This window comes from Malaclemys terrapin, chromosome 13, assembly GCF_027887155.1.
Source record: "Malaclemys terrapin pileata isolate rMalTer1 chromosome 13, rMalTer1.hap1, whole genome shotgun sequence".
Classification (NCBI taxonomy): Eukaryota; Metazoa; Chordata; order Testudines; family Emydidae; genus Malaclemys; species Malaclemys terrapin.
This window is the reverse complement of record NC_071517.1, coordinates 34,132,543-34,142,294: the sequence shown is the minus strand read 5'-3', so window position 1 is coordinate 34,142,294 and position 9,752 is coordinate 34,132,543. Positions and strand designations below refer to the sequence as shown.

At 42.2% G+C, this 9,752-nt stretch overlaps 1 pseudogene; it reads left to right on the top strand.

The window, feature by feature from the left end:
* Positions 1-9,220: 9,220 nt before the first annotated feature.
* LOC128847967 (olfactory receptor 5V1-like) lies at positions 9,221-9,752 on the top strand (annotated as a pseudogene).

Below are 9,752 nucleotides of genomic sequence, written 5' to 3'. Positions count from 1 at the left end.
AGAATGTAAGGTCATTGTTTTAGCTGTCGATGAAAAGGCAATAAACTGAGAAGATTTACTGAATGTGAGAAACAGATTTTTCTTTTTGGTGTTGTATGGTCATTTCTTCAGAATACCTAGTGATGACTTGTGGCTTGTGGCTTCAGAATAGCTAGTGATGACTTGTCCATAGAAGAATGGAGTTACTAAGCCTAATAGAGTGAGATAATCAAGATTTCTCCAGGGTCAAAATCATTGGGTGATATCCTGACCCTGCTGAAATGAATGGCAAAACTCCCATGGACATCACTGGAGCAGGATTTCACTCATTAAAATAACACACCATTCAAATGTAATTTACCCAGTGTACCTGTTTTGTATTGTACTTAACAAGTGTTATATAAATAGGCTTGGCAGGATTAGATTTTAATCGGTAAATATCAGTAAACATTGTTTTGTCTGTACACACACAAACTGATGAAAAAATATTTCATCAAAAATCATAGAAATCTACAGGCAGGCAAAGAAAGAAAAACATTGCTTGAGAACTTATTAGAGTTTGATTTAAGGCTATATACTTTGTGTATTTTTGCATGTGATGCTGACAATTTGTGGTTTAGCCGTTATAAAGCTTTAGCTTTTTGTATCTCAGTGTCTAGAGTCATTAAATAATTATTGTCCGTTTTTTTCAACCCAAAACTATTCATAAATATAAAGTGAATTCACTGAGGAGTTTTAGCCCCAATTTTTTTTTTCAGGATAGATTGTCAAGGGGACTTAAGGACCATTCACAAAACAGCTGAAGAGCTGGCACCCCCTATAGACTTTATCCCTGCAGTTAGGTCAGTCACCTGGAATGTGGGAGACCAGGAATCAATTCCCCACTCTGCCTGATGTGGATAATGGATTTGAACTTGGACTTCCATCTCTCAGGTGACTGCCCTAACCACTGGGCTGTAGCATAGCCTAGGGGGCATGAGGGGAGTGGATGGATGTGTCTCAGTCTCTCCTATTGAAACTCTTCCACTTTGTTTAAATAATAAGAACATAAGAATGGCCATACTGGGTCAAACCAATGGTCCATCCAGCCCAGTATCCTGTCTTCCAACAGTGGCCAATTCCATAGGCTAGGGACACCATCCTTGCCCATCCTGACTAATAGCCATTGATGGACCCGTCCTCCATGAACTTATCTAGTTCTTTTTTGAACCCTGTTATAGTCTTGGCCTTTATAACATCCTCTGGCAAAGAGTTCCACAGGTTGACTGTGTGTTGTGTGAAGAAGTACTTCCTTTTGTTTGTTTTTAACCTACTGCCTATTAATTTCATTTGGTGACCCCTAGTTCTTGTGTTATATGAAGGAGTAAATAACATTTCCTTATTCACTTTCTCCACACCATTCATGATTTTATAGACCTCAATCATATCCCCCCTTAGTCGTCTCTTTTCCAAACTGAAAAGTCCCAGTCTTATTGATCTTTTCTCATATGGAAGCTGTCCCATACCCCTGATCATTTTTGTTGCCCTTTTCTGTACCTTTTCCAAATCCAATATATCTTTTTTGAGATGGGGTGACCACATCTGCATGCAGTATTCAAGGTGTGGGCATATCATAGCTTTATATAGAGGCATTATGATATGTTGTGTCTCGTTATCTATCCCTTTCCTAATGGTTCCTAACATTCTGTTTGCTTTTTTGACTGCCACTGCACATTGAGCGGATGTTTTCAGAGAACTATCCACAACTCCAAGATCTCTTTCTTGAGTGGTAACAGCTAATTTAGACCCCATCATTTTAATCATTGGACCAGGGACTTACATTTTGTTTTCCCACCTCCCAAGTGAATGCTCTAACCTCCAAGCTACAGATCCATGCTCTCTCTCTCTCTCTCTCTCTCTCTCTCACTGGCCCAATGACCATTCAAGTGCTCTCTCATCACAGAGCACAAAGAGATCTGAAACTGGCCACAGAAACCCCTAGAGAATTCTTCCTGTGGAGGGGCAATCCTCAGCCAGGGCAATGTCGATGGGTTGTCTGACGGGGATAACAACCTAGTTCATTCACCAGAGAATTGAGTATCAGAGTATAACAGCTTCTTGTTGCTATCAACTAGATGAATTGTTCTTTTAGGTCAAGTTGTACAGGTCTGGCCTGCGTATGAAGGTGTCATGGTCAAAACCTAGTGCTGTTGCATGTGAGAAGTTGTTACAGTTGCACATAATGGATATTAACTGTGTGTGTTTGTGTGTGTGTGTACACATGCACACTAGTAGCTGAGAGCCCCTTCTGTCATGAATTATGGCAGATGCGCCAAGTCTCCCTCATATAACCAATAAAATTGCTGCATGCAAATTAGCTGTAGGGTAAGGGTGGTACTGGTAGAGTTACTCCGATAACACAATGGTCTAGGTCTCTCAGCATGACCTAGATCAGTGGTTCCCAAACTTCAGCAACCTGTGAACCCTTTCACTAGCACGTCAAGTCTCACGAACCCCCTCTTAAAAATGAATATTTCCACGGATTTTCTCCTTTACCTGAGTATAAATTATAAAAGCAGTGATCTTAGAAATATAAAATTTGTTTTTATGACATGATTATTACACACTATTTATTATTAATTATTATTTATCATTACAGTATTTTTATTACATTATGAAAACGGCAACACTCTTCCAAGATCTCATTTTCGTAGCTTGTATCACTTTGAATAAGCCTGTTATAAGACAAGGCTCCTATGTTTCATCAAGGAGTATCAGATGTGAAAGAGCATGAAGATATTTAAGAAGCCAACTCAGAATTCCTCCTACACAAGCATTCAGGTCTTGAGCAGTCCAGGCAAACAACGCACGTTACAACAAAGCTTAAACTTGTTCTTCATAATTTAAAAACAATACTAGCTGCCTATTTAATTTTAAAAACAGCAAAAAATATCCACCTCCCTTTCCATTTCTTATAAGGAGTCTTGAAGTTTAAATCTCTTCAGTGTGATAGATATGCTTGCTTTGATCTGCTTAGCTCTTGGAAGTCCAGAGGCTCCAGGCTGCTGGCCCCGTGCTGCCCAGGGTCCCTAGGGACAGCTCTGTCTGCCATTAGGGAATTTTTTCCTGAGAACTCCCTGTAACATTTCGCGAACCCCCAGGGGTTCACGAACCAGAGTTTGGGAACCACTGACCTAGATACACACCTTGCTGTCACACAGGGGTAATTTGTGAAGTCATAATGGCTGAAAATTTCCAGATTGGATGGTAACAGACCGTGAATCCCAGCAATTATTGAACCTGGTGATATTCTGAACAAAAATAGCTCTCAGTTATGCTTATAGCTGCTTCCATCACTTCACACTGACTCAACAGATGTTCTAGGTTGCAGAGTGACACAAAGACAGAGTAACGATCATGAAAATCTATCTATCTATCCCATACAAACGTGTCTGTCTATATCTATCTATCTATCTACGTATTGATACATAAATAAATTAAATTACATTACAATTAAATCAAATCAAATTAATAAAAAAAACTCTAGGGAATTCCATTTAAAAAAACGTATGTTAAGGCTGAATTTTCTAAGGGGCTTAAGGAAATCCAGCACCCAAATCCTATGGAATATCACTGTGAGTTGGGCACCTACATACCTTTGGCTCTTTTGAAAATCCCATCCTATTATATGCTCTTTGGCTGAGGTTTTAATGCTGCCATTGAACCATCCAAATCTTTCAGGCAGCTTTGAGTGACAGAGATAGCACAGTGTGTGTCTCTCTCATCTGTTTCAGAACTGAAGAGAAAATGGCAGCTGCCTCCCACAGAATAGATCCTTGGGTCCAAGATTTGTGAGTCCATGGTCCCCTTCCCAACCTAGGTCCCAAATCTGGAGCCTTCCTTAATCCATCCCTGGTTAAAGAGCCAGATACACCCTAACTCCACTGAAACATCTGCCTGAGTAAAGACTGAAGGCCTCATACACAAATTACTTAAGGACATGGTAAATTTTCCAGGTCTGAATTACATAAAAACTTTCATTCTGGCAGTGTAAAGAGGCTTTAAAATGGGCATAAATTACAGTCACACCCACTTAACTGCTCCTTTAGCTGCCTGAATGGTGTAAGAGGTCTGCAGTGTGAATGGGAATCGGGAACTGGGTGCCTAACTCCCCTTCATCTCCTTTGAAAATCCCAGTCTAAATCAAGATTGAGTGTATTTCTAAAAGACCTGCTCTAATTCCACCGCAAGCTATTGGCCTCCATTCCTAGATTCCAAGGCCAGAGGGGACCATTGTGATCATCTAGTCCGACCATCTGTATAACACAGGCCAGAAAACTTCAGAAATCATTGGGTGAAAATCTCTGGCAAGTGCCAGGCAGGCGGTGAGACTAGATGACCATAATTGTCCTATCTGGCCTTTAAATCTATGAATTAGAAATGGTCAGAAATTCTCCAGCAGAACGCATTTCCATTGGAAAATGCTGATTTATCAAAAGTGAAATGCTTCTTGCAAACATAGGTATTTTAGATGTATTGAACACCTGCCGCTCCCATTCACCTCTGCTGGATTTATGGCTGAGGTCAGCACCTCTGAAAACCAGGTCCAATGTGTATGAAATTGGGCTCCTGAAAACCAGATGCACCCAAAATCAGAGGCTGCTTTTGGAATATGTTGCCTATATACGATTGTCCTTGTTTTGTGTGGTGGACTTTCATCTTCCAGGTAATTCTCTGCCACTGAGAATAAGCAGTTATCCTCATTATCTCTAACAAGGCCCTTTGAGGTTCATATGTGGTGGCAAACTTCTACAACCTAGAACACTTATTTATGCTAATCCCCAGTGCATTTTGTACTCAGAATCCATCATTTCCTTGCTCTTTGTGGGCCCCATCCTGGAAGGCACTAGCCACCCTCTATACACCAGCTGACTTCACAGGATGCACTCAACACCTGCTTAATTAATTTTTACACTCGAGCAACACAACTTGCTTTAATGTGAATACTCAGTTGAGTAATCAATACTTGTGTGAGTAAGCATTGCAAGATCAAGCCCATGTATAAGCAAAATGTGCATGAAACTCAATGCCTAAGTACAGTGTAATCAAGTCCAGTAGGTTTAACACCCTGATCCTTCCGCCTTTATTTAAAAGAGTAACCCCTAGTGAGCCTACTCCATGGGACTAATGGATAGAGTAAGGTTTATTGACCAGATAAAGCCTTGTAGGATTGAGAGATTATTTTAAGCTCCTTCCACATGAAAGATGGGAGAGCCAAGGCAGATGATATAATGGAAATTCAAGAGTTGTTTGTTGACTTCAGGCTATCTGCTGTGTGATCACTCTACGGGACTGGTCTCCCTAGACATGCCAGTCAGCATGTACTTATAGGAGCCTGTTGAGCTACTGAACGAAAGACTTTATATGCTCAAGGCAGGTGAGACACATCATTGAGTTGACCTGAGAGGAGACCCATGTTATTGTTCATGTTATTGTTTAACGCATGCATATAGAGTCACACGAGCACATGGCACTTTACAAAGGGATTACAGGCACAGATATGATTCTCCTCTTGCTACTGGCCTAACTCTTATTTACACCAGTGTAAGTGAGAGAAGAACGAGGCCATGTCTACACTACAGCTGCTACGGTGGCACTGCTATGGCGCTGTAGTGTAGACACCATAGCGATGGAAGGGGGTTTTCCAACGCTGTAGTAAATCCACCCCTCTGAGACGTGGTAGTTAGGTCAACAGAAGAATTCTGCCATGGACCTAGATCTATCTACATTGGGGGTTAAGTCAATCTAACTATGTCACCATAGGGTGTGAAATTTTTCACAGTCCTGAGTGATGTAGCTGTTGTCAGTTGCTGGCTATGTGGGGGATCTCTCTCTGTGCTGCACTGGCTCTGGCCAGGTAACCAGTATAGCAGACCTTGATCAAAGTGCCCAAGAAGACCACAGACTCTGTTCAGTGGCAAAGGCACTCGGCCAGGTTTATTGATGACAAAGCACAGCATTACTTGCCTGTGACAATGGACCAGCTCAGTGAGCGGCAGGACTTTCCACTCCTGTCTCGACCAGACAAAGACACCCCCTCTGTGACCCCTCTTTTATACACTGATACAAATAAGTTACATATCGCCCCTCTGACATGGTTAGTTATCATCCTTTACCTTGTACCTGTTGGTTCAATCAAAACATCTCTATCCATCACCCTGTTATCCTGACCTTATCTTTAAAAGGGGTCAGTGTATCCTTGTATAATCTAAGTCTTTACACCATAACTTTGTATCAGGGTGTTCTGGTACTATCCTTCTGGAATGTGTTTACGTGAATACTTAGTGCCTAGGAGTGCTTGTGTTTTTTCAATGCCAGCCCTGTTCTTGCCAAGTTCATATATCAGAGAGTGAACTTGCAAGCAGGCATCTGCTTTGGAAAAGATCCTGACTTGAGTTCAGGCCGTAGGCCTTACACCGGGCCCCTCATACCAGGCCTCATGTCTCAGGCTCTCTCTTTCTACTACAGTAGCTAGGTCAACCTAATGTTTAGGAGTAGACCAGGCCTGAGACCCATGGTCCATGCAGCAAAGATCTCACTGTTTGAACTGATCAAGACAAGAGAAGTTGGTGTGGGAGGTAACAGCAGGCCATGGAGACAGATGGAGTGCAGAAGAATGAACAGGTTAAGGTGATGCCTGACTGGTACTTTATGAAGTCTATTGCCTTTCTTTCTTTCTTTCTTTCTTTCTTTCTTTCTTAGAAATGTAGGGCTGGAAGGGATCGCAAGAGGTCATCAAGTCTAGGCCCCTGTGCTGAGGAAGGACCAAGTAAACCTAGTTTAGACCATCCCTGACAGGTGTTTGACAAACCTGTTCTTATAAACCTCCAGTAATGGGGATTCCACAACTCCCCTTGGAAGCCTATTCCAGAGTTTAACTACCCTTAGAGTTAGTAATTTTTTCCTAATTTCTTTCTTTCTTTCTGAATTATTTTATTTTATTATCTCAAGGGGATTCATGACAGAATGACAGAATCATTGACTGAGGGATCGTAGGGGGAAAAAAGTGAGTTTGGAAGAGGAATTTGAAGGAGTGGAGAGAGTTTGTCAGTGCTACAGGACAGGGGATGGTAGTTTAGATGGAGACTGCAGCATGGCAAGTTACTAGTAGGAGAAGGAAACAAAGCAGGCATAGAAGCAGGTGGGACATGCAGTCTGAAGAGGAGAGAGATGAGCAGCCATGTAGATGTCAGGCAGTTAAGGGGCGGGGGGCAATGGAGTGCTGCTAACATTTAACATGGGGCTCCCACAAAGCTGCTCCTCATTAGCTTCTGTAGCTGGTGGTGATTGTGGAGGAGACAGATGAGAAATCCTCCTATTTGTTAGCCACCTTATTATTTGCATGGCTCTCACCTGGAATTCCCACAGGATGAAGACTGAAAATCCAAGGCTGAGTAGATGAAAAGGGAAACAGAGATACCCATGATCGGGTAGCAGAGCTGGGAACAGAATGCAGCTCTCTGGATTCCCAAGCCAGTGCCTGCTTGGAAGGACCATGCTGCCACACATTTTAAATGTGTCTTATAGCCCATTAGTAGGTAGTGTCTCTGGATGACTCCACTTCTATTAAGAAGAAATCCTTGAGAATATTGCTGTCTTGTTGCTGAAATGGAAGCAGAATGCTGTTAGCTCATGGCATATCACAGTGTTTAACTTGTGCTGTTTGAAATGGTGTGTGTGTGTGTGTGTGCGCGCGCGCGCACCTATCATGGCAAAAGAAGTACTCCACCCATCAAGTATGCTGAAGAGTTCCTTGGTTATACTGGGAAGGGTGAAAGACAGGTGCTGATGATCAAGTTTAAATAATCAAGAAGGCTGAAATCAAACACTTCTGCAGCAATTGTCACTGAAATGCAGAGCCAGCTAAAAGGGAAGGGTGGGTGACAATAGGTTGCAGATTGTTGTGTCTTAACACATGGATGAGAATATGCTGGAGATGAGAGGTTTAAAAATCTTTGGAGAAAGCAGGCATAAACAGAAGGGCACCTACCATAAACAGAGGTGAATCAGCCTGCTAGCTTAGTAGTTTTAAAAAACAATCTAGAGGGGTATTATTTAAATTAGGAATGGAGAGAAAGCTAGCAGGGAGAAAAGTCAATTAAAGACAAGTGTAAGAGAGGGTGAAGTTATATGATAAGTGGCTGAACTGCTAACAAAATATCTAGTCTATGACTAAAAAAATATTATACTATATGATTGGAGAGTAGCAAATAGAGACAGCCACTTGGAAATTTTCCATCAAAACGTTTTTTCAACAGAAAATGCAGTTTTGTCAGAATCAAAATTTTCCACAGGACTTTCAGCCAAACATTTTCAATATTTTTCATGATGGAAAATTGGAATGAAATATTTTGTTCTGGATCAGGATGATTTGAAATTAAAATATCAGTTTGTCAAATCCAATCAAAACATTCAATTTCAGGGCAGTTGGACCTCCATGTGCATCCAACTGAGCAGCCATGATAATTCACGGGAGCTGTAGTTCAGATGCCTCGTGCCGTCTTTCTCCTCTGTGGGCTGGGCTCTTGGGCTGGACTACATCTCCCATGATGCACTGAGGACTCCCTTCTGATTGAACCATTCAAAAATTCATAGATTCCAAGGCCAGAAGGGACCACTAATCCTCTAGTCTGACCTCCTGTATAACACAAGCCATAAAACTTCCCCAAAATAATTCCTATTTGAATTAGAGAAGATCTTTTAATAAAACTCCCAACCTTGATTTAAAAATGTCAGTGATGGAGAATCCACCACAACCCTTGATAACTTGTTCCAATGGTTAATTACCCTCACTCTTAAAAAATTTATGCCTTATTTCCAGTCTGAATTTGTTCAGCTTCAGTTTTCAGCCATTGGATCTTGTTATACCTGCTAGATTGAAAAGTGCATTAAAAAATATTTGTTCCCAATGTAGGTACTCATAGACTGTAATCAAGTCACCCATTAACCTTCTCTTTGTTAAGCTAAATAGATAGAGCTCTTTGAGTCTATCACTATAGGGCAGGTTTTCTAATCCTTTGGTCATTCTTGTGTCTCTTCTCTGAACCCTCTCCAATTTATCAACATCCTTCATGAATTGTGGTCATCAGGACTGGACACAGGATTCCAGCAGCAGACGCACCAGTTCCAAATACAGAGGTAAAATAACCTCTCTACGCCTAGTCGAGATTCCCCTGTTTATGCCTCCATTGCAGTACATCAGATGAGACTCTGCATTCTGATGATGGCCGGGACATGGGTCACTGGGCTCCTCGCTCCCTGCTGCATAGAGCACTTACCTTCTCCCTGTCTTTCTGCCACTCCAAAAAGTCAACCAATATTACTGTGACGTTCCTCCAGTGCTGGCTTTATCCTGCGCTTCCACATACCTCACAGAGATGGTGGCCCTTATCATAGGGGGAATATTCAGCGTGTGGGCCTTTCTGGTCACCCTGGTCTCCTACATCCAGATCACCTCAGCCATCCTGAAGATCCAGTCGGCTGAAGGCAACTGCAAGGCCTTCTCCACCCGCACCTCACACCTCGCAGTGGTGTGTCTGTTCTATGGCATGACCATCTTCACCTACATATGCCCCTCGTCAAACCACTCACCGGATCGGGACAGGCTGGTGGCCATGCTGTATGGGATCCTCACCCCCATGCTGCACCCCATTATCTACAAGCTGCGGAACGCAGAAGTGAAAGGGGCCTTGAGGAGAGTGATGCGTCATAAATGTCATAACATCAGAGAATAG